General features: G+C 36.8%; 1 long non-coding RNA gene across 1 annotated transcript in view; it reads right to left on the minus strand.

Annotated features, from left to right (window-relative positions):
• Positions 1 to 16,151: 16,151 nt before the first annotated feature.
• Positions 16,152 to 26,911, minus strand: part of LOC148128009 (uncharacterized) — a 139,357-nt gene continuing 128,597 nt past the window's right edge. Inside the window, exon 3 of the long non-coding RNA XR_015741294.1 lies at positions 16,152 to 16,661. This is a non-coding gene — a long non-coding RNA (uncharacterized LOC148128009). The remainder of the gene's footprint in view (positions 16,662 to 26,911) is intronic.

Here is a 26,911-nt window from a genome sequence, read left to right on the forward strand (position 1 = left end):
GTGTATTGCAAAAAATAAAATTGTAACTTTTAATAATCTTCAATCCTCATAGAGCCCTATCTGGCTCTACTTGGGTATCCATTTTTAGGGAGTAATTGCAGATATCTGGATAGGAGCCATGGGGAAAAAGATGTCAAGTGCAACTTCTTTTGCATTTTTTTTTTCATTCAATCAAATGAAAGAAAAATGGCTTTGAAAGCAAAGGAGAGGAGAATTTCAGAAAAAAAATTCATTGGATGAGTTTTGGCATTCTCACCTGTTTTTAATTACGAGTGTCTGGATATGGGTGTGTAAGTGAATATCACTGCACTCTACAATCCTCTCCAGCATTTTCCAGTCACTCTGATTTCCCATTCTTCCATTAAATCCCCAGGAAGGATCATCTAAGGGGCTTTTTTCAACTGTAATGCCACTGTCATGTCTATGGAGCAATCTGGCCATTTAAAATGGTCAGAGAATTCCTCCTTCTCCTGGAGAAATTTAGAGAACTCATCCATTTAATTTCTCTGTCCACAATTTTGGCAGGAAACATAATAATAAAAGAGTCAATTATTCCAGTTCTAAGTTAGAGAATGCTCTCATTTGCCATCAAGTCAAATTCCGCTGGGTAAGAAACTTTCTGTTGAAAGAGACAGAAATATAATATTCACTTATCCTCTCTCCTAGTGCAGAAAGAACTTTTCATTTTCTTCTCAGAATTAGCTTACAGCATTCCAGATTAGTTTTAAGAAAACAACTTAGCTTTTGCTAAAGGGTATGTGTCAAATATGCTATATTTTTCTTCTTCTTGGCGTGTGACAGTGCATTGAAAAACCAGTATGTAAAATGACTCAAAAATAAAATATCTACATTGCATTGTCTTATGACAAACACCCCATGCTAATGCTCTCCAGATGTCATGAGAATCAGATGGCAATTCCCAGAATTCTTAGCAAGAATGGAACAAGGCTGGCTGATGACAATACTGTAATTCCTATCTCTCGGAACTGGTTGCCTATGCTATATTTAAAAGTTGTATTCACCCTTGTCCTCATCTCGCTGGCCAATAGCCTTAGAATGATTACAGAATGGAAACATATTTTATGATGGAAGAAAAAGGTTAACCAGATGCACAAACGCTTGAATAATTAAGAAGCAAAATAGCAAGAAGTGTCTTGAACACAAAGCATTTTTAGATTCTCAAGTGTGTGGGTTTTTTAAAAAAAACAAATGCACCCACCTGCATTTAGCATATACAGCAAGATTATATTTAATATCCAAGCTCCTGTGTAGAGTCTTTATCACTGACTGCTTCTGCCAACTTTCATTTTTCATAGCACTCATATATCACTATTTAATATACTAGTGGGAAAGTGATGAGCAAATTATCTTTTTCTAAAGTATGTAAATGCACATGTGTCCCTACATATACACACATTCCTATCCAGCGATGGGAAGCAATTACATCAGACTTGAATCAAGAAGATACGTTTAGTCATTTAAAAAATATCTGTTTTTTTAACAGATTACAATCTAATCCATCTACAAATAGTTATTAATTATACTCCTGAGTATTTTTTTAGGACAATGGAAATCAAATGAAAATTGTGATGTATCTTTTGTTTGTGTTTTGAAGTCTAGGTAGAAGCTGGTTTTTGTAGTTTTATAATATCCTCCTCATGATATTTAGCTGTTCCTTATGGTTGGCCTACTTTAGAGAATTAATGGAACACACCAGTTCCAAAACTGTCAGCAGGATTTCCTTTTAAAGCCTAGTTTTTATATTAAATCCTGCCTTCCTGAAATAGCTAAAGTCCAGAACGCTACTCAGACTGTTGGATGGTTTCCCACTGAGATATTGACCAGTTCCAGCTCTACTTGGTTTTTATAACATTGACAGACCATGTGCTTTGCACCTTGTCTATTTCTCTCTCTCTTTCTCTCCCACCCTCTCCCTCTCCCTCTCCCCTCCCTCTCTCTCTCTCCCCCCCCTCTTCCTCCAAAGTTGGATGCTTTACAGGAAGATTATGAACCCATAAAATGACATTAGTAGCTTTAAAACAGCTTTTAAAATAATTTCATTGCAATGAAAGCATTATTGTCAAAGAAAATAACAACCCTGGAAGCTCAAAGGCATAAAAATGAAGCCAGAGAAACTAGAAAGAACCATAGAACAAGGGTGAGTTCAACAGTTTGGAGATTGGGGAAAGCGGGTATTCTGTATTTGGCCACCTCTATGACAAAAGGTCAATTTCTTAGTAGAAGTTGTCTATCCCTCTCAGTCAAGATGAGAGACAGATATGTAAGCTTAAACATGGGCTTTGAAATATGTAAGCTTAAACAAGGGCTTTGAAATATAGCAGTCTAGGACCTGAAGACTTGGGACTTATGTGAAAACAGTGAAAAGTTTAAAACCAAGCAATTGTAGAGCTTGTCTTCAACAGCTGGGCCAACATATTTGTGCTTGGGTATCAGACATCACATCACATTATTACAGACTACTAACACCAGTCCAGTAGAAAATGCACACAAGGATATAAAATTTATAACATGAACATATAATTATTTACTGGAGGTAGAACTAGAGGAGAAAATTGTTAAGGGTCCAATGATTGCCTGGGCAAGAAATGTGGGTCATAATATAAATTTGGATGAGTAGGAAAAGACTTGGACCAAGAAATGGAATCTGACTTTGTCGACGGCATTCAAAGAAAATCAATATAAAATGTTTTGTAGATGGCACTTAGCGCCGGCATGACTGGCGAAAATGTATCCACCCTTGAAACCAGAATGCTGGAAGTGCAAACAAAAGAAAGGAACATTTTTCCATATGTGGTGGCAAAAAATACTGGAAGAAAATACAGAGATGGCCTTTTGAGATTAAAAAATATAAATTGAATTTGGAACCCAAAACATTTTTATTAGGTATGATCAAAGGGAATTTGAGTAAAGATAAAGGATACCTTATTGTACACATCTTAACTGCAGCAAGAATCACGTTAGCACAAAATTGGAAGAGTGATAAAATACCACCAGATGAAGTTTTGATTCAAAAACTAATGGACTGTGCTGAACTAGATAAATTCACTATGGAACTGAAAGGCAAAGAGGATCGAGAATACTATGTGACATGGAAGAGGTGGTACGAATGGGAGAAGGATAAGGATAAAAAGAATGTATAGTCACAAAATAAGAAACATGTATATACAATTACACAATAACTGTGAATGGAAATGAGATTTTTGTATTTTTTGTTTTTAAAGAATAAAAATTAATAATAATAATAATAAAAAAGAAAATGCTGAGAGAGATTATGTTAATTAATATTCCTCCTATGGTGGAGGAATGCATGTGGAAGCTATTGGCTCAATGATAAACTTATAGAAGGTTCTAAGTCATATTTTCTCATTAGTGCAGTGATGGTTATAAGGAAAGTTCCCAATACATCTGCAGTCAGACACACACAGAGAGTTAAGTTGATCCATCCTTCTATCATTCTACTAGAAATTGAGCTGCTGTCAGTTGTGATGAAATTGCCACCTATATTGTTGATAAAATTACTCATACTCAGTGTGACTTGGGCTGCTCCTGTCGATACAGAAACAGGGCTTAGTGCAGAGTTCTTAAGTGCAGAATACTGGGAGTTGAAGTCCACAAGCCTTTTTTTTAAAACAAGTTTTATTAATTTTCAAAGACAATACACAAACAAACAAAACATAAAACATAAAAACATAAAACATCTTTTCTGAAAGCTGCTTGATCCCGGGTTACATCTCTTCATACAGACACAAATTCAAATTCATGTTCATTTTATATACCATTCCATATCTTATTACCATTTTCCATTTTCTATATAGCTTCTCACCTCTTTTAACTTTCTTATTTTTAGTTTATTTATCTCATCTCAGTTCAGATCATTATGCTTATTATTCTTTGTCTGTTCTGTTTCCAGCTATCTATTTATCTTTTCTCTTTAAACAAAATTTCTCCTGTACATTAATTGGAGTGTGACGCCTTTAACTCTTTCCCCTAAATTTATAACACTTAGTATAGTATATAACTTCCATTGGGATTCTGTTTAGTACAGTCTAAAGTTACACATTATATTTTTTTAAAAAGAAAAATGTATAAGTATGTAATATAATTAAAACAACTATCCATGCCAATTCAAATCTATCATTAATATTAATATTCATTTAAATCTTAAACATTTTACATATTACTTTTCAGTTGAATATCATACTTTTATGGGAACACTTATACTTTCCATAGTTATTTCCCCCCCCCACTTCACATCACTTATATTTTAAATCATTGTATCATTAAAATGTTCCCATTTCCTCCTACTTCAATTCTCTCATTTATTTCATTGCCTTCCTTTTATTCACAAAAATTTCACTAAGTTACACTGAATATTTTATCCCATTTTTTGATCACATGTTGTTTCCAATTTTCTAACATTATTTCTAAGTACAAATATAACAATACAATCTTATGTACCTTTGCAGAATCCCTTTCAAATTAAATTTTACCCATTATCTCTAAATAAATCTTGTTTCTTTACATCTTGCTCCACACCATTGAGGCTTCTCATCCCTTCCTTCCTCCCTTGCTTCTTTTTCTCCCTGCCCTTTTTTACCCCCTTGTCTCTCCACCTCCCTTTTCTTCTTCTGCATTCCCCCTTTCTGTTGTTTTCTAACATTATATCCACTTTTCACCTTATTTTTCTCTTTTTTGGTTGTTTTTTTAAATCTTAAAGTCCCCTTTTTCTTTTCCTCTTTCTCCCTTTCTTCCCCAAATAAAGTTACTTGTTCATCAAAGATATCTTCTTTTTAATCCCAATCATCTTGTTGCGCAGTCAGTTTCTCATAGGTGCAAATCGCCATTTCTAAGAATTGAAAAAGAGTTCCAAGAGAGTCTTTCCCTTCTTGTTCTTCTTTGTATTTTTTGAATTCAATTTTCAATTCATCCACAAGTGATGCCATTGTAGAAAGAAATTTTTTTTCCAAAACAACCACCCAAGTGTTTTTAGTTCTTCAAAGATAATTTCCAAAAGTCCCAAAGTCACCAAACAGTCCAAATAAGCTATTTCTTTTAGCACTTTCTTCTTTCTTCACTTTCTCTTTCTGGGGTTACTGTTTAGTTGCAAAGTTCCAGTTAAAATGTATCTTTTAGAAGTCTTGTTAGTATTTAATGATTCTTTAAAATTCTAGGCAATCTCCTCCTTACTTCCAAATCCTGCTCCAATTCTTTTCCTCTCCCTTCCCACTTACAGCAAAAAATTTTTTTTAAAATGTTCAGAAATCCTTATTATCCCTTTAGCATTTAATTATCCAGTTTACCTATTGATGCTAAAGTGGGTTTTTCCGATTTCTCATGCATTTCTGTTCACTGTCAATGTTAGGAAGGAGAGTGGAAAAAAAAGAACTTTCCCTTTTAACTTCCATTCACTGCTTGTAAATCTCTGGGAACGATGTATCTTTCACAAATTTTAAGTTCCAGGATACCTTTGTTGTTGCTTTGTCCTGGTCAGCAAAAAAACTTTCACTTCTTCTCAACTCCTCCTGCACTTTCTTTTCCAGCTGAGTGCTTCTTTGTGGCAGTCATTTTTGACCACCGCTCTACCGCCTTCGGAAAAGGGGGTTTAGCTGGCTAGGGAAGAGAGGTGCGATTTCTCTCGACCCTGCCAGATTCCCCCCTATCTTCACCACCTTCTGCGGAGGTGGCTAGCCCTGAAGCCAGATGGCTCAGGGCACTCCAGTGGCAAGCACAGGCAGAAACCGTGCATGATCGCAGATTCCTGCCTGCCCCGAAGCGCTGCAAACCGGAACTCTGGAGTTGAAGTCCACAAGTCTTCAAGTTGCCAAGTTTAGGGACCCCTGGTTTAGTGTAGGTTTGTTCTGCTTAAGTGGTTCAGTTTTCTTCTGCCTTCTTTGGAATTGGGTATTCCAAAAAATATTCTGAAGGTCCTGGAGCTCCCCACTGCACAAGTGGGCCTTAAATCCCACAATAATAGAAATAAGGTAGAGGTTTGATACAGGAGGATTTGAGGGGGTCAACTCACTATTTCTCTAGTGGACCATTTTACATGGTTTACATGGAGATTTCCCTAATTGGATTTCCTCTCCTCCATTGAAAATTAAAAACAGATGTTTGTGGAAAGGGATCAGCAGCTCTGTTGTATAGGGCTGCAGTTATTTTTTTTGCTTACCTCTGCTATAGGTTATCAGAATTGCATTAACCAGACTTCCTTCCTTCCTTCCTTCCTTCCTTCCTTCCTTCCTTGACTACTCTGGTGATGCACTTGGAACCACTCAAAATATTGAGTAAAATATTTCTTGTACTGAGATAAGGTTCATGAACTGCTTTCATTGCTATCACATAATTCAGCTGTACAGAAAGAAAGAAGCATCACTTATCATATTGCTATCACTGCATCTTAATCTACACAATGAACCTTAGAATACAATAAAAGCAACCTGAGCATGTTGTTATGTACAAGTCATGCTACTTTGTCATGTTCCTCTCACACTGAGGAAGTGCAGAGACAAGCATGCCAGTTCCCTCTGCCTCCATTACTGTTCGCATTGCTCTCTGTGTGCTGGAAAAAAATGACAGGCACAAAAGTTCTGATTTTTCTTTTTTTTAGAGTTCTGCCTAACCTGAAGCACTCACATAAGAAAAATTCATCTCATGATATCAAGGTCAAGATAAATATCAAGTTCATGTGTTAAAGGCAAAGTCAAGACTGAGAGGCCATTGGTCCTTTCTATGCTGTATTGGTCAGGTGGCATCAACAATACTACATCCTGTTTTGGACACCATTTTTGGGAAATGACATTAACAAACCTGGAATGTGTCCCAGTGAAGAATAAACAAAATAATAAGGAATATGGAAGGAAAATGAGGAAGAGTCAGAGGTACCAGATATATTTAGCCTGAAAAAAGGAAGATTGAAGGATAGAGGATGGAACAAAATTATTCAATGCGGTTTTAGGAGACAGGAGTGAAAACAGCAGGTTTAAATTACATGTAGTTTAAGCCAGTTGGGCTTAAGGAGAAAATTCCTAATAGTAAAAGCTGTTGAATAATGGAAAGGCTTGCCTTGAAGATGGCGGGCTCTGGTTTGTTATAGATAGTTAAATAGGAGCTAGATGTTGGGAATACTTACTGGGCAAGAGCTGAATTAGGTAACCTCAACCTTTCAATTATTCTGTCCCAAATATCATTCTCAACATCCAGAGAATCAAGTCAGCTGTGATGGTCAGCTCAATTTCTGCTCATCATGGGGGGCGGGGAAAAGATTGTACTGTACATTTACATCCTTTAAAGAGTTTAATGGACAGCTGCAAGGTTTTCCATTATTTGCAAAAAAAAAAAAGGGTTTTACTCCTCACCACTTTCCAGGTCAACTCTTAAGAAGAAATGGAATAAGTTTCTGGACTAAAATATTTATAAGATATAAATTAGTAATGTAAGAATTGCTGTACACAGTTGCTGAAATATCTGTAGCCCAATCATTCAGTTCAACAAATCTTGTTAATGAAGATGCTTTGTGAGTCTTGGTTGAAAAGGTTACTTGCAGTTAAGGCCACTTCCAAGGTCTTAACAGGTGCATCATCCTTTTAGATCAAGGTACAATACACCAGAAATATAGGGGCAGTTTGACTGCATATTAGATTAGCTACAATGTGTTTCATTAACCTATGTTAGTTGGAGATATATATATATATATATATATATATATATATATATATATATATATATATATATATATATATATATATATATATTTCTCAGGTTCTGTGGGTATTTGTATGTGGATCTTTGGTTATTTGGGTTTCTCCTGCGTAAGATTGGAAGTATCTAGGCAACGTTTTGATGAAGTCTCATTCATCATCTTCAGGCTTGTGTCTTCGGCTCTGTGCTTCTCAGAGTGTATACATATATATATACATATACATACATATATATATATATATATATATATATATATATATATATATATATATATCACACACATACATACATGCATACATACATACATACATACATACATGCATGCATACATACATACATATGAGAATGGCAGTCTTCAAACATAAACAGACCCTCTGAAACACTACTGGGAATTAGGAATATGTCAAAGATAAACAACTCAGCAAGCTAATTCCAAGTTCTGTGTGACCTTTGCACCTCTTTTATTTACCATTTATTCAATTTTCTTTATCTGGAATCTCCTGACACCTGCTGGGAAAGATAGGCTGGTGAAAACAACAATAGTTTCATATTAACCAGTGATTCCTACCTGTCAGGATTTGCACTGGATCATATGCATGTGAGAATGTTGACAGATAAAGGCAAAATGTACAAATTACCACTGCAAGCAAGAGGAAAAGCTCCTGCGTATAAAATCCACCCGCCCCTTCTACAATTTTGTAAATACCAAACTTAAAGACTCAAGAACCATCCCACCCCTAAAAGGACCAAATGGGAAAGACTGCAACGATGAAGCTGTTAAGGCCAACCTCTTCAACACATTCTTCAGTTCAGTCTTTGTAAACAGCAATGGCTCATGCCCCACATTTCCTAGTCATAACACAACTAACTGTAATGATCTACTACATATTGACTTCACAGAAGATAATGTAGAAAAGGCACTACATAACCTAAAATCATCCCTATCGATTAGCACCGATGGATTATGTGCATACTTCTTTAAAAAGCTCTCCTCTGCCATAGTGGAACCCCTAAGTATTATATATGAGATTTTCAGAACCAGCTCCTTACTGAACCTATGGTCCTTAGCTACGGTCATCCCTATCTTCAAAAAAGGTGACCCTAGTCTGGTTGAAAACTTCAGACTAATCTCACTGTGTTGTGTCACATGCAAAATCATGGAATCAATCACCAATTCATTACCCTCCATTTAGAGTCAAACAACTTACTCTCCAAAAAAACCAATTTGGATCCAGGAAAAAATTGTCCTGCAATCTTCAACTCCTACACTGCAAAAACATATGGACTACTCTACTAGTCCAGGATAAAGCTATAGATGCAATTTACATAGACTTCTGCAAAGCCTTTGATTCAGTGGTACATAACAAACTATTGTTAAAACTAAACTCTTACGACATCTCCTGATCCCTTCATAAGTGGATTACTGTGTTCCTGTCAAACAGGGAACAAATAGTAAAAATAGGTAGCGCTATATCAAATCCTGCTCCAGTTAATAGTAGTGTCCCCCAAGGCAGCATTCTAGGACCCACACTCTTTATACTCTATATAAATGACCTTTATGATCACCTTATAAGCAACTGCATCCTCTTCACAGATGACATAAGACTATTCAACACCACCAACAATGGTACTGTCCTTCAAAGAGACCTTGATTATATGTCTGAATCGTCAAACAATTAGCAACTCCAAATCTCGACCAACAAATGCTCTGCCCTACACATTAGTAACAAGAATCAGTACACCAAATACAAGCTAAGCGGATATGACCTCGTTGATGATCCTCACTCTGTTAAGGACCTAGGAGTACTCATATCTAATGACCTAAGCGCCAGAGCTCACTGTCACAGCATTGCCAAAAAGGCATTAAGAGTTGTAAATCTAATCTTACGAAGCTTCTCCTCTGGAAACATAAATTGCTAACTAGGGCATTCAAAACTTTTGCTAGACTAATATTCGAATAGAACTCATCAGTCTGGAATACACACTGCATATTGGACATTAATACAATTGAGCAAGTCCAGAAGTATTTCATGAGAAGAGTATTACACTCCTTTGCTCGCAACAGAACACTCTATATCACCAGGCTTGAGATTTTAGGCTTGAACAACCTTGAACTACCCTGCCTATGGTTGGACTTAAGCGTAGCACACAAAATTATCTGCTACAATATTCCTACCAGTCAATGACTACTTCAACTTCAACCACAATACAAGAGCACACAACAGATACAAACTCAATATAAACTGCTCCAAACTTGATTGCAGAAAGTACGACTTCAGCAACAGAGTGGTCAATGCCTGGAAAGCACCACCTGACTCTGTTGCTACATCCTCTAACCCCCACTCCTTTAACCTCAAACTATCCACTATTGACCTCGCCCCATTCCTAAGAGGTCTGTAAGGGGCATGCTTAAGTGCACAATCATACCTACCATCCCTTCCTATTGTCCCCATTTGTTCATACCTATTTCCTGTATTCTTACTCACATTTATATTTATACCTATTATCTTGTAAGTGATTGACAAATCAAATCACTCAATCAATCAATCAATCAATCAATCAATAAAGTTGACACATTTTTCTACTCTTAATCAACAATATCCATCCATTTCCCATCTTCTCTGAAGTCACTGGCTTCTCCCTAAAAGGAGCAAAAATCAGTACTGAGAGGTGCACAATATTCTTTCCACTAGACCAACTCTTTGAGATGCGGGGCGATCCATTTCTTTTTCCGTCATTTTGTTCCTTTAGGTCAGTTCATCAGAGTGAAAAGGGGGCTGTGCTACCAGATTGTTAGTTATCTGTTTTACAGCTGGGCTATAAGAAGTAATAGCTACTTTGCTGGTCAAGCCTTTTTAAAAAAAAACTACTTATCAAAAGTATGTTTTATAGCAACTGTCAATCATATCCCTAGGCTATTATATTGTAATGATACAATTAAAATGCATTATGCAATTAAATAAAATATGTTCCAAGCTACAAAGTTAAAGTTGCAGCATATACAGGGAAGCAGAAATAAATACACATACTTGGGTAGATAAAAAAGCTCTTTGGCTGGCATGGAAAAGGCTATACAAAGAGTGAATATCTCTGAGAAAAATATTCCACAGTTGGCATGTTACAACCGAATATTGTAACGTTTGCATTTTTGCTAGCAATGTTGATGGTGGAGTATCTAGTGATAAGACACCTTTAAGGTATTGGATTCTTAAGATGGCATCCTATTGGAAAAACAACATGAGTTCCCTTGTCTATGGAGAGACTCAGTCATCCAGGTCATGGTTGTCCCAAAGGTGCTTTTTCTGACTGAACTGAAGAAGCTTCTTGAATGAGAGGTGAAATGTCTTCAAGGAAAAACAAAGAAAGTTCAGTTGCCTCTTGAAAAACACCTTTGGATTAAATAAAATAAAATAATAGATGTCCTTGCAATATTCCAAATTCCTTCCATTGAAAATCTAGCAAAGCTATAAAGCATTAAAATATTAAAACTTTAAAAGCCTTAAAGCTTTTCATTGGGGAGGGTTTCCAGGGTCACCCCCATTGCTCCTGTTCTGATTTATTATCATTTGTCACTGTCCTTTTCAAATTGTGGTACCCAGGACTTGACACTGTCTGATCAAGGTGCAATAGAATGGGACAACTATCTGCCAAGTTTCTGCACTCCTGATAATAAAGAAACCAAGATAGCACCTGCCTTTTCAACAGTACATCCCACTGTTGGCTCATGCTGAACTTTTGAACAATAAGGATTCTCAGATCAGGGAGATTAATGTGAGTTTGAATAGTGCAATATTCAATTTAGTGTGAATTAAAAATTTATACTAGGTAAGTCAAAATTCAGATAATACAAGGCAAGCACATGCACAACTGCTGTTGGGGTTCATGATGCTAATTGTTGCATACAAAATGGAGAAAACTAAGACTCCTTTTGAGGAAAACTCAAAATGGAAGATGCTCATTTTGGAGAACTGCAGAAAATACAGGAGATAGGAGATCTGCCTTAGACCTGGGCTTGTCTTCCAGTTTGTCTTTTTGTTCACTCACTCAATTTCCTTATTTTAAATACTTACGCAATTTCTAGAGAGGATCTTATGGCAGGTTATGGTCCATTAGAAAACAATAAAGAACATTAAGACCACATAACAAATAACCGAAGAGTGGTCTAAGTAACAGTATGCAGACTTCCTGCATTAGTTATAATTGTTATTTTATTTTCTGTAATTACTGAAGTAATTATGTGAGTTCATTAAAACTAATTTCAGTTGTAAGAAAATTCTTTTAATTTCTTACGGTTATATTTCATTCATATTTCCAAATTTTCATTGTCTATTTCTGTTCAGCCCTATTTTCCATGGGAAGATATCACTTTGATTTGAGCAAAAGTGAATAATCTCCAATGTTGGAGAGAGATTTCATGGGATTCATGAATTAAGAGCTACATCTACATTACTGCCAAACCAGATAAAGGTAATCCTCAATTTATGACCATAACTGAAGATTAAAACTCTTTGGATTAAAACTCCAGAATAGTGGCCATGAATATTCATGTTGCTATATAAAGTTACTAGCTATACCTTTATTTTCTCTGGCCCTTAGGGATGATGATGATGATGATGATGATATCCATTCAGTAATCACCATAACTCTTGGCGATTCTATGGGCCAAGTCTCTCCACATTTTCTGATCTTGCATTATTTCTTTGAGTTATTCTATGTTCTAGATGGTGTCAGTTTTGATGGTGTCCAGTCACTGTGTTCAGCCACCTCAGGAATGAGCTGGGGTCTAAATATACTGCACACAGTGCTGTGATTCAATTTTTTTTTTTACTACCGGTTCTGTGAGCATGGCTTGGTGAGCATGGCATAGCATGGTTTGGTGGGTGTGGCTTGGTGGGCATGGCAGGGGAAGAATGAAAGAGGCTACAGTTATTTTGCCTTAAACATAGATGGATTATGTATGAGTTTGGAGGAAGGAGTAGAACTACAAATTGCAACCTGGCAGCTCCAGTTAACCTGATTATAAACTCTATTCAGAGAAGAGTCCAATGAACTCATGTTATTGTCCATAAGAGATTTTAAGAAAAACCTGCATGCAGCTGTTAAACAGCCAGGAAGCAGCAAACGTTAAGCCACCCTTGATGCAATATGACATATTAATTGAAATGTACTTTCCAGTGCAACCACTTAGCAATTTATATAAGTATCAAAGCTTTGGGTTTAACTGTCAATCTTTGCTTCTGAAGCAAGAATTTAATAAAAACATATGTTTCCAACTGCACAGCAGGAATATGTTTCGAAATTGTGGCTAAGGAACTCTGTTAGGCAGGCTTTCCTTGGCAGAGTCACTGGAGAAGCTTGCTAAGAAAGCTGTTCAGTCTTTCCCATAGCAACTCAGCCTTCACAATTAGTACTAATAGTTGGAGACAGTGGTGGGATTCAATTTTTTTAAACTACCGGTTCTGTGGGCGTAGCTTGGTGGGCGGGGCAGAGGAAGGCTACTGTAAAATCTCCAGTCAGAGGTGGTATTTGCCGGTTCTCCGAACTACTCAAAATTTCTGCTACCGGTTCTCCAGAATTAGTCAGTACCTGCTGAATGCCACCTCTGGTTGGAGAGGAATTCTCGAGAAGAGAAAAACAATGTAAAGGCCATGACAACATGGGAACAAAGGTAAAAAGCAACGACAACCAAAAACAAACAAAATCTGTTCAAAAAGATCCAAAGATCTTTGTCTCTAGTTTGCGTACCTCTTTTTTAAAAAGTTACATTTGATCTTTCTTTTTCTACTGCTTTCTGATACCAGGAATGTCTAATTTTCAGAAATCTTTTTCAGCAGACAAAGGGAATTGCAGGAGAATGACCTGCTGCTGGGAAGGAATGCAAGTAATTGCTAAAATATTAAAATCAGATTTGATTTGAAATGACATTGATTTTTTTTCCTGTCTAAACTTATAAACCTTTTATGTTTTTGAAAAAAAAGGTGGGGAGCGGGGAGATCTCGATTGTCTGATAGTTATTTTTGGACCCAGGATACCTAGATTCAGATCCATTATCTTCTCTTATATAGGGTAATGTCTCCATAAATATGGACAATCTGATTTTCAAACAGACCTATAAGCTATAGACTTGCATAATATGTAGTGCTGTTTTATTGTACTGATTTATTCCTTTGACCTCTTGTGCCCGGGTTGGCAGACTATCACTGACACTAAACAGAATCTTAACATGAATCTTAAGTCTGACTGTGGAATCCCATAAAATGCATATCCGTATCAAAATAATGTACTAATTTGAACACATTCAGGAGGAAAATGCATAGTATTCTCGTATTCATGGCTCTGGGGGTGGGGAGAGGGAGGGAAGGTGGGAGGGAGAGAGAGATAATGAATTTTGTTTTGTTATGGAGAAGTTATAATTAAGCACATAAGAGGAGAAAGTAATTGTTTTCATATAACATGTTAACTAACCCAGGGGTAACTTAAAGAAGGTTTAGTGAGTTAACCAAAATGACCCGCATTCATACAACATGTTCAAACATGCTGATTCAGAATGTAGCTGGTATCTCTGAATAAATAAGCAACTAAAATAAAGATGGGGAAAAGTGCAGCTTGGATAACATCTTGCTTTCATGTACTAACACAAATATGTGTTATGGAGAGCTCTGTGTTGTGGTTTGCAGGAAAATATAGGAAATGGATTCCAGGTAGCCAGGCAATCAAACAAAATGTGGGGTCCTTTATCTACCCTGAAGATTTATATAGCACTTTCTAGAAAGCCCATAGGTCAAGAATCAATAACGAGGTTCACACAACATGTTGGGCTAAATTATGGTTTCCTTGACTTGCAGTGTGTGTGTTGTGTTGCCAAGTTAGTTTACAGTTGCGTTATTATCCAACAGAGTTAAATCAATGAATCAGAATCAATTAATGGAAGGTGTTGCACCAACCCAACTAATGGGTTGAATCTGGTTTGATCTGAGGAGACGTTCAATAGGGGCCTTTTCCAACATATGCCCTGTGGTGGTAAAAGAGAGACTAGAAGAGTCTTTAAGAAAAGAAATAACAATCATAATTTAGTCAAATAGGTTGGGGTTATTTTTGAAAGTGAGCCTATTAGGCATAAATCATGGCAAAGTTCTTAGCCCTGTGTGCTTAAAATAACACTGGAGTCAGAAAGCAAATAAATATTTATTTATTTATAAAGGAAATGTCTCCCACACGTACAAGATGGAAAGATGCTTAGGAAAGGGAGAAATCATTTTATAAACAGTTCAAATGTATTGGGTTTGGAATATGTCCTCTCATTGGCTAGCATAATTTGAATCATTAATCATCTAGACAACATGCTCACCTTCCACATGTATACATGTAACAATTCATATTATTCCATAATATTCTTAGCATAATCTTGTTAAGGACTAATTTAGAATTCAAGAGGTGCATTTCTGACATTATAAGTTTCTTAGTTACTAGAGTTCACTTTCTGAGCAGTTCTCACCTCTCGCTGCCTTGAATTGGTTCTTATCAGAATCCAAATTCTTGCTTCTATCTACTTTAAAAAAATAGAAACATTAATCAAAGGTGTTCCTTGTTATTGAAAATATTACCAAAACAGGCCTCTTTCTCCTGCTCCCATCACTCCAGCCACCTTCTTGGATGAAAACATTAGCAGGAAACAATGTTATGAGATGAAGATGGTGTTGGGCCTACAGATTCCCTTTTGACAAGATGGTGGAGATCTTCACTGAAGCAGTTCACTGAACTGTTTTTAATTATTATTTATTTGTTAACAGATCCAGAGAGCTGTTCATCTATCAAGGGAACTCTGGGTGGTGAACAAAAATAAAACATAACCAAACTATACGTATCCAATTCAAAAGAAACTGAGTTGAGCCTTTCCCCTCCCCCCATTATATCATTTGCAGATCAAACAAGCCACAACCAACAACATCCCTGAGGGAAGAGCTAAGTTATCACAGCCTTGCAAAATAGGTTTGGGTCCCTCAGTCTTTTTCATTTTAAAATTGGCATATGTATTCACACCTAAAATGTGATGCAAATGTGGTTTTTGTTTTGTCAAAGAGTAAGTTATTGGATCCAATCATGTCTGCTAATGAAGTAACACAAAGAATTGGCATGCAATTAAATGGCTCAAAAAGCCCAAACCCCAAAATAATTATTTTAAAATGTTGCAGATGATGTGCTCGAAAAAATTCATCTCCAGCTTCTTCTACAGTGGCTACAGAACAGTAGTGGGATGAGACATGAATATTGCCCCATCGTAGCATTTTTAAGAAGCCAGATTAAATTGTTTCAAAATGGCAGAAACAGATGTGTTGTCAGTTTCGTCTTCAATGAAAAGTTAACACGTATTGGAATTCAGTATGATTTATTGAAAACAAACATATTTTTTTCTTTAAAAAATGCTTCCACATCATCAGAGCAAAATTTTAAAAAGCCACAAACTCCCCCCACCCTTCCAAGTGAGAAAATGATGCACAATTTATAGTACTGGATGAATCAGATTTCTCTATGTTCTCTCCATTCTCTAATAGTCCTCTTGGTTCTTCGGTTTTTCCTCCCACATTTTTTTTTAATTTGAATTCATGCTTTTCAGCGCAGTCTTCTCTGTCATTTTTTTCCCCCTCAGAGGGTGAGAAACTTCGAAAAGAAACAGAGGGAAACTTCAGTTTCCTTTATTAGCATCAAATAGAAAATTCTCATCAAATGCTATATTGGCTACTTAGGAAGAAGCAGCCTAAATGCATTGTCTGAGTTGGAAATGAAACTTGTGGCTGCCTTGATAACAGGAACCCCACAATCACTCTTTCCATTCTCCTTCCCCACAATGCAGAGTAAATTCAAAAGCATATCATCAGCTTGCTTCAAGTTTCCTACTTCATTGCATTTCATTAGTTGCCATTTGGACACATTTTTTTCGCTGTCTGTTGAGAGAAGAGAAAATGTTGCTGGTCAGTCAACAATTTTTAAGCATCATCTAGTTCTAGCTTGAGGTTATTTCTGGTATTGTAAAAATCTCAACTGACGCTTGTTTCTGTTTCTGGCCCACCAAAGAAGTGTTTGCCCACCAGTGATTTTCACATGTCTGCTTATTTTGACTCTCTGGCATTTTCTTTCCTGCCAAATGGATGATGGTTGGAGTTATCAATCAATGGTTGGCAGTTATCTCTGGAAATTTATGTACTCGGACTGCAGTTACAAAAAGGACATTGCTCCAATCCATTAGGCCTGTGGCAGACGAAAAAAAAATTCAGACATGAAATTTTAGCACTAAAGATGGGGCAGAAGAAAAGGAACAAAAGCCTTCGTATCCTTTTGCTTAAACATTTTGAAGTATGACAGCTTAAATTAATTACAGTCTATACATCATTCTAAGCCATGGCTTCTTTAATTACAGCTTATGAATCAATCACAGTTCGCTTGGTTCACATAACATGACTAAGTCACAAGCCATGGTTGACAATTAAGAATGGCTGCATTCATAGCTTGGGCTTAAATCAAAATCAACCAGGCTTACCTTGAAGTCTAGACTCAACCATCATACCCCAAATTATCTGTAAACTCAGCTGTGTCTGTGATACTGAATTATGTGTATAGTAACAGAAAATGACTTACATTTTGGATATTCGTTGCACATTGGCAGGATGATTTTCAGTTAGGGCACTTAATTATTTCATAAATTACTCTTCATTAGTTTTTGCTTGTTGAAGCTAAGTTTTTAAGCTTATATAAAAACTTATGTCAGATTCATAATCATAGATTCCCTAGTTTCACTATGCCCTTTGACTTTTATTATTAAAGCTTGCAGATCCTTTGTATTTTTGGCTATTAGAGTAGTGTCCTTAGAATAATAGCCTAGGTTACTGATATTTCTTACTCCACTTTTCAAACCATTCTCATCTTCTTCCAATCTATTTTTTACATTCATGGAGATATCTGACCTATTCCCAAGTCAGCACCTGTCCATGTATTTGATGCTGTAACTGAGTTCCCATACTTCCTTTTAGTAATAAAATAGTCAGTTTGATTTCTATGTATTACACCTGATGATGTCCATATATACCTGTTTTGTTTGTTTGAAGATGGTGTTATGAAGAAATCATTGGAATATAAGAAACTGGTAGATGTGTCTCCTGCTTTGTTTTGATTTCCTAAGCCAACGTGTTTCCAATTGTATTTTCTTCAATATTTCCAACTTAGGCATTCCAGTTCACAATCACAAATCACATATCTCATACTGCCCTCGATTATCAGACTCATCGGCCTCCTCTTCATCTATGGCTGAACCATAAGCTTGGACATATGAAAGTGTTGCCCACAGAGTTCAATTGTTTTTATTCAAACATTGGTTGCAAAGTAACCAAGAATCATTATTGTTCTACCCTTCCTAAATATAAAAGCAATACCATTCCTAGTTTTTCATGTACTGAGTAATAAGTAGTATTATCTTCTGAATGAAAATGTCCAATCCTAGTCTATCTCAATTTGCTGATGCTTTAGATGGAATCCACTGTTTTCATGCTTCATACTTTCCATGTTCCCGCTGTAATTTACAGCTACCAGTCCTTAAAATCTTCACACACTTGACCTTTGCTTGAGGTGTTTCAGCACTGAAAGCTCTTAGAATATTGCAAATGCTTGTAAAAATGGGATTTGATTAATCCTCGCTTCAGAATGCAACATTGTGCTTGTATTCTGGTTTTGCTCTGTTACCTCAGATAGTTCTAACCTGAAGGCAAGAGACAGCATTCCAGCAGAGCCAAGGACATTAGGATACTAACAAAATAGTTGCCTGCTTTTTATGGCTCATTTACTTCCCACTGACTTGAGCATTCATGTGCATAGAAAATTCACTGTGCTTGACTGTTGGCCTAAATAAGTATGTAAAGATAAGAACAGGTCTCCATTATTTCATGCAACATCCTCCAATTTGTTGCAGGAGGTTAACTTCAGGTAATTGTTAAACTTGCACTCAAAGTAAACACTCTACACTCTAGACTAAGGGTGTCAAACTCACAGCCCGCAGGCTGGATGTGTCACATGCTGGCCCTACCCCCACCAGTTTAATGAAGGGGGAAAAGTTCTGTTACATCATGTGATGTCACAGTGATGATGCGAGTTTGACACCCCTACTGTAGACCTACATGTTGATGGCAAGGAGTACAGGATAACACAAGGAAAGTCAAAATGGAATTGTGAGTAGTGTCCCAGGGAATGAATACTTTTTCTCAGTTGTACGATCCAGAGGAAAGTTGGTAGTTTTGACAGAATTTTGTTGACTATCTAAAATGAGTTATTTGATTCTAAGAATCTAAGGAAAGAAATAAAAGAAAAAGCCAATAAAGTCTCATGTATTAATTAAATTTAGACATATATAAATTCATGTCCATTTATAGAATCATTGCCAGTTTATTAACTAAAGAAGACATGTGGAACTAAAGAAATAAAATGAACATGTTGCCCAGATATCTAAATGGATCCCCAAGTGGATTTCAATTGACAAATTATGTGTGCAAATATCAAAAGCATTTCATCAAGTGAGTGGATAATTTATGGGAAATCAAGATCTATTCAAGGGTGTATCAACTTTTCTCAGTCATAAAGGTGGAAAGTATCAATTTTCATCCTCAGATCCTTGGGATATAACTCCCTCTCCCCCCAAAAAAGATGGATACATAGAAAAGCTAGCGAGTTTCCTAGAAGAAAATTAATGAAACAACTTTTATTTAAAAAGGAGTCATTATCAACCTAATATGTGAACCAATATTTTGTTTTAAGAATCACCTGTAACACTTAATCTAGAAGTATACTCCTGAAGAGATGCATAGGTATTCAGTAGACATGAAATAATTTTGTTGGATTAATTAATTTAATTTAATTAATTAATTAATTAAAATAATCAATATAAATGTGACATAAGTTTCAAATTATCTCCCATTAGTTTTCAATATACTGGATACTTCCATTTCTTATTATATGCCTTTAGTGTTGACAATTAAATTACAGTACAGTATTCCTTGACTTACAATCATAATTCAGCCCAACATTTCTGTTGCTAAGTGAAGATTTATTAAGTGAATTTGCCCCATTTTATGACATTTCTGGCCAGAGTGAATCACTGCAGTTGTTAAGTTATTAACATAGTTGTTAAGTGAATATGGCTTTCCCATTGATTTTGTTCATAAGAAAGTTGCAAAAGATGATCACATGACCTCTGAACACTGCAACTGTCATAAATTTGAGTCAGTTGTCAAGCATCTGGATTTTGATCACATGACCATGAGGATGCTGCAATGGTCATCTGAAAATAACTGAAGGTCACTTTTCAGTGCTGTTGCAATTTTGAATGGTCACTAAATGAACTGTTGTAAGTTGAGAACCATCTGTATTAGAGGTAAAACCATTTTATAAAGAGATGAATTGATGATGTTCTAATAAGCATTTAGAAATAGGTATAATAGCCTTATTATTATTTTTTGAACAAATATCAGTGGTGGGAATCAATTTTTTTTACTACTGGTTCTGTGGGCGTGTCTTGGTGGGCGTGGCAGGGGAAGGATACTGTAAAATCTTCAGTCAGATGTGGTATTTGCTGGTTCTCTGAACTACTCAAAATTTCCACCACTGGTTCTTCAGAACTGGTCAGAACCTGCTGAATACCACCTCTGACAAATATATTCATTTCTCTAGAAGATTATGAAAGTGAAGGCTGACATTTTATAACTAGATATAAAAAGGTGTTTAAGCTGAAAATGCTGCCAAAGGATATATGTTTCAAGTTTTGAAATAACAAATTCATCATCATCATCCTATAGACTTGCTATCATTTACTGTAATACAAAATATATACTCCATACACTATTCTTAATTCCACAGTTTTCTTATTAATTTCAGGTTTGAGTTTCTCATAATGCTAATATATCATAATTTAACTCAAACTGGGATTGGTATTTTAATCCATGCCACACATCCCATAGCAGCTAATATAGAATGGAAAATAATTCCATACTTTCCAAGATAGATGATACTGTCTCATTTACACAGTGTTAACCATCAAAATGGCCCACAAGGGCACATTTCCAGTGGGCAAAACTGAGCATTCAGTAATCCAATAAAGAAAAATATAGTTTATGATATAAACTTAAAGCTGGAAAATTTAAACCTTCTTCTCTAAGTTGCAATTGAAGCTTCCTGAGTGAAAAATAAGGAACAGAATTTCCCTGTATAAACTTTTGAAATAGTAAATTACATTTCTAAAAATACCTTTTAAAAAGATATATAAGAATATCACAGATGGTAAAAATTATCCAAGGCAAAACATTGATTTTTTAATATTAATTTTGCACAAAACATGCAGTTAAAAAATTGGTTTTGATAGCTTATTAGCCCCAAAGGCATTCATTCAGATTTAAACCAATTAGTATTATGTATTTATTAATCAGATTTATATAGCCACTCATCTCATGAGAAATTTCTTTAGGCAATGTAAAATAATCGTACATACAGTACATACAGTATAGAACAAACATTTTAAAATGTAAAAAGACAGCATTAAAAGTAGAGATTTTTTTTTGTGTGTGTGTGTTGTACATGAACATGTACACACACACACACACACACTCACACACACACGCACACCCATCCATCCAGAAAGGGCTCCAAACCATCAATTAACTTTATTACTTTTGTATGGAAAATTCAGGCTTATTAACAACATATGACCTGAACGCAAAGCTACCTGATTTTTTTTACCTCAAATATGAAACTATAAATTTCACTACTCTGCTTAAATAGCACATACTTTTCAAGAAAAGAAAAGAAAATATTGCAAGTAAAGAAAAAAAAAGATTTTTCCACTTAAAAAACAGATTTATTCTTGTGAATGCTACTGACCCACAAGATGGGCATCTGCAAAATTCCTCTTTACCACAGCTGCTCTTTGAGCAGTAGCTGTGAAATTCCAAAGGTAATTGTATGTGATAACATTTGTAAATATAATAGCAAGACTGAGTGGTTATGTGTATAAGACCATACATATTGGGGAACCTTCCATTGTGGGTTCTGGATGGTGTAGTAGTTCCCCCAGACAGAATTGATACGCATCCTGAGGGTCTGCTCAAAAATCAGATGTAGCCATGGTTAAGAAGCCCTTTGTACAAATCTGTATTGGGCCCTAATGGTACCTGTTCCTACATTGGATGGCCTTGCTCATGATCACTCATGCTCATGGTCATCTCTCATTTGGATTATTTCAGTATGCTATGTATGGACCTGCCCTTGAACCTATTGCTGATCCACAATGCTCGGTGTATACCAGGGTGTCAAATTTGCGGTGTCATGTTGTCATCACGGGACGTATCATGACTTTTTCCCCTTCGCTAAAATGGGCATGGGCGTGGCCAGTGCATGACACATCCAGCCCATGGGCTATGAGTTTAACACCCCTGGTGTATACTATGCAATACCACTATTTTGCCAGCTTCTCTAGCTACCAGAGAACTACTAAGTGCAATTCAGGTTGCTAGTTTTCATCTACAAAGACTCTTATGGCAAGGCCAGATCATTTGAGGGAACCCACACCATCTCCAACTATTTCTGCCCGTCCCTCAAGACCTGTCAGCGTTGGCATGCTCCAGATCCCTTGGAATTTGTTAATATTAAAGAAACATCCTATGGGATCCAGGAAGCATGTCTTCTCAGTCACTGTGCTTACCCTCTGGAACAGCACACCTCCCTGAAATCTGGATGGTCCTGAATCTGCATCCTTTTGTAGACCTTATTTTTCCCCTGGGCAGTGGGTTAAGAAGATTAAACGAGTCTATTGTAAATGATTTAAGTGGCTATTTTTTTTTTTTTTGGTGCATTGCAAAAAAGCATATCAGTCCTTTGAATCTTATTTATATAGAAATCTCTCTTTTTAAAAAATGTAGGTTCTTCTTTGGATTGCAAAAATATTTATTTTTTCAAGAATTTAACACTAAAGGACCAAGGATATTTGTATGTGCTTCTTTGGGCTGGGTGTGTGTGTGTGTGTGTGTGTGTGTGTGTGTGTGTGTGTGTGTGTGTGTCATGAGGGTGAATGGAGTAAGAGAGAGATGGATGGAATCCAATGAGCCCTCTATGTCTCTAATTGAAAATCCATATGTAAATCAACTATCTCACCCAGGGTTTCAAAAAAGGCAGCAGTAAAAAAAAAAAAAGAAATCCATACAATTATTTTACCCCAAAATATTACATTATATTTTCATCTTCTTTAGCAGAAAATGGAGTAGGGAACAGTGGCAGTACAGCCTTCATCCCATGTTTGAAACCTTTTTCTCAATGTTGGGTTTTCCTCTCTTTTTTTTCTCAAGGCTATAAACAACCAACAATCTATTTCTTAATTAGTCCAAGGAAAACAAAATTAGCCTGCCTATTTATCAGTTCTAATGAAGGACAGGTGCATTGCTCTGGGTGAAGAAGAGGCACAAGGCACTCGGAGCAGGGAGAGTTGTAGCGGATTACATGGGCATCTTGTCTAAATAGTCTAATGGGCTTTTGTTGACAAGTCTCCATCTCCACCAGAATTACAAATATATTGTTCAGTTGAACCAGGAGCATAGCAATAAAATATTGGGAGTCACAAGTAAATTGTTTCATCCCTGTTTACATGGCTTTCTGACCTTGGATTTCTCTTTCACCCAGCCTACAGTGCCAACTCAACTTTAATAGGCTAGATCAATCAGAAGCACGAGTGGAGAATGAGAGTAGGCACATGATCAGCATATAAAAGCTGCATCTCCAAGACACAAAGGCCATCTTCATTTCTTTTATTAAAACTACTTCCCTTTGTGCTGAGAAGCAAAAAGAATGTAAGAACCTCAAAACAGCTGTGCAGCAACAGCCCCATGCTTCTAAGAAATCTCTATACAAAGACAGATGGTGTAACCTCAAGAAGCTCAGTTTACATCTCATCTGTTAAGTGAAGATGATGTGAAAATACTTTCTAGTGTCTCTTACATGTCAAAGCTCTAAATGAATCCTAGGTAATGCAATAATATTATCCATGCTTTGGTTTTCGTGGATTCAGCTTAGCCATCCCAAGATCTAGTTGAGGGCAGTGGTCATTAACTTCTTCATAAATGATTTGAATTTAGAAGTAAGTCAAGTTATGCACCACATGCTGGCCATGCCACACCCAGTTTAGCGAAAGGGGGGAGGGGAAATCCCGATATGTCACGTGACACTACTGTGATGATGAGAGTTTGACATGCCTGAAAAAAGTGGCCAAGTGGCCAAGTTTGGAAACAGTACTAAACTATTGGTTACAGATATCCCCAGCAAGGACAAACATACACATTTTACTTCAAGCATGACAGGAACTACACATTAATAGAATTTTACTTTGATGCTGAGCTGTATATCATAAATATATAGTTAAATGTATACCCTTATGTATGAGCTGCTTATATGCAAGTCAGTTTATTGCCACCAAATTGCAATATTTAGTGTGATAAAAAGAGAAAATTATTAATTAAATGGGGAATACTGTTGTATTTAATTTTCATTTTATGTATACACAATTTTTAACCCTAATTCTATCTCTTTTTTCCCCCATACCTGCCTCTGTTTTGGGGATGAAGCCATTTCTTGCTTCTTAACAGCAATAGCAAAAGCACTTAGACTTATATACCACCTCATGGTGCTTTTACAGCCCTCTCTAAGTGGTTTACAGAGTCAGCCTATTGTCCCTGACAATCTGAGTCCTCATTTTACTGACCTTGGAAGGATGGAAGGCTGAGTCAACCTTGAGCCTAGTGGGATCTGAACTGTTGGCAGCTGGCTGTCAGCAGAAGTAGCCTGCAGTACTGCATTCTAACCATAGTGCCACCATAGCTCTTAAAATACCAGCTGTGCTCCTTGCTTCTCAAAAGTATCTATGTCTGGCGGGTGGGGAGGTTGCTAAGCGGCTGAGCCAAGGCCAGTGGAACTGACGTTCGTTCAAATATCCTTTTTGGTATCTTCTTTTCATCTGCTTTCAAAACAGTAGGGGATCAGATAACCATGGTTTGATTTCAGTGTTGTCTGCACCATTTTGTGATGATACCAAAATGGGAGCAAGCATGATATCACGCAAATGTTTCCCTAGTATACTTTTACCTCAACATGTGATGCAAGCATATTAAGTCATGTTGTTTGCATGTTCACATTGGCACGCACATCTCTTCATTTCTCCCTTCACCCACATGGATGGAACACAAAGTCAGTGTAACCACTCAGGGCTGAAATAGGAGTGTTGCAATGTTAGGGTGATGCGATCTGGGTCACATTAATGATGCTTCTACTTACGAATGGCTTATTGGGAATTCTCTCACCTCACTATCAGGAGGCTGTGAGTTTGATCCTAATATTTGGAATAGGCTCTCCTGCTTAAGCAGCAGGTTGGATTAGATGACCTCTAAGGTCCCTTCCAACTCTGTTATTCTATGGTATGAATTGTTATTTAGCCAAAATGCTCAGATATCAATTCTCTTTTGTAAAAGGCAAAAAAAAAGAAATCCAGGGAGAGGGAAATCTACATTACTTGATATTTGCCTTTGTTGAATTGTCATTTCCATAGAGCTGTGTTTTTATTATAATAAAGAACCATCAATTCACAATTATACAACAACCATGGTAGGTATCAGTGTTTGGTTTATTCTTAATACATTATATTTATACCTGTATCTATATCATCTATATGAGTGACATAGTGGCCTAGTGGTGAAAATGCTCGCCTCCTACTTGGAAGGTCGAGAGTTCAAACCTAGGTAACAGCAGATGTTTTTCTTCTAGGGCATAAAAAAAATCTGCTTCAAACTCCACATAGGCATTAGGAAGGGCATCTGGCCAGTAAACACTCAGCTCCATCCAATCACACTGGCACTACCCTGAATTAAGGGATTAAAGAGTTGTAAAAAAAGAGTTTTTATCTATACTATCTATATCTCTATATCTATCTATTCTATCTATCTATACCATACTATCTTTCTATATACTCCATCTAGGTAGATTAAAAAAAACGCTGTGTCTATTTTCTTCCTATCGCAACCAACTTTACCCCTGACTGTTTAACTAAAGTTATTGAGTGGCTGTAAGTTTGAAGTCATGTGTTTCCAGTGATATTACATTACTAACTCCAAATGGGTCACACTCCTCCAAATGATTTCAGTTTACAAAATGGCAGCAGATATGAATTCAACTAAATGGGCATTTCTGCATTCTACATATGAGTTTTCAAGGAGCGATTCAAATTTTCTACCGCCACTAAACATAATTAATCATGCTGTGAAGTTCCTTGCCCCAGCATATATCTGTGATAATGTTGATACTGCCAAGTCTTAGAGGAGAGGGGAAAAACCATCTCCATCTTGCATTTCTCACAGGCAGAACAATCAGGAGGGAGAGCTTCAGTGCTGGTTAGGCAGAGCACACAAATGTGGAACTAACATTCTGTATTCAAACCGGGGTGGGTTTCTACCGGTTCTATCCACCTCTGTAGAACTGGTAGCTCTGAAAAGCAGCAGACGTAGAACCGGTTCTATGCTGATGTTTTTGCCTACCCACCCACCCGGGCTCTTACCTGATCTTTATTTCCTGATTTTTCAACTTCAGCTGCCCAATGAGGCACAGCTGCAGTTAAAAAAACAAGAAAAGAGGGCTATTTCAAAGGCTGCTTCTCAGCAGGATGCATGCTAATGATGTGCTAATGATGATTTATGATGATTTACAGGCACAGGGTAGGGAAGCTTGTAAATCCCAAACTGGTAGTTAACCCTTTCATATCCCACCCCTGTATTCAAGCATAGATACCACCATACAAAGTACTATATGTTACAGATACTGAGATCGCACCCATAATAAACTTGTACTCTCTTCCGGTTTGAAGGGTTTCAGCAACAGACAGAAATCCGTGATCGTGCGTGGTTTCTGTCTGGGCTCACCGCTGGAGTGCCCCGAGCCTGCTGGTTTTGGGGCTAAGCCACCCTGTAGAGGTGGTGAAGAGGGGGGAGACCACCAGCACGGTCAAGGAGAGCCACATCTCTCCTCCTCAGCTGGCCATTGCTCCCTTTCCTGAAGGCGGTTGCAGCGGTGGTCAGAAATGGCCACCACAAAGGAGAACTTGACTGGAAAAGAATGTGCAGGATGAAGATAA

Source organism: Pseudonaja textilis, chromosome 1 (genome assembly GCF_049901715.1).
Source record: "Pseudonaja textilis isolate UNSWEBS1 chromosome 1, rPseTex1.2, whole genome shotgun sequence".
NCBI classification, from domain to species: Eukaryota; Metazoa; Chordata; class Lepidosauria; order Squamata; family Elapidae; genus Pseudonaja; species Pseudonaja textilis.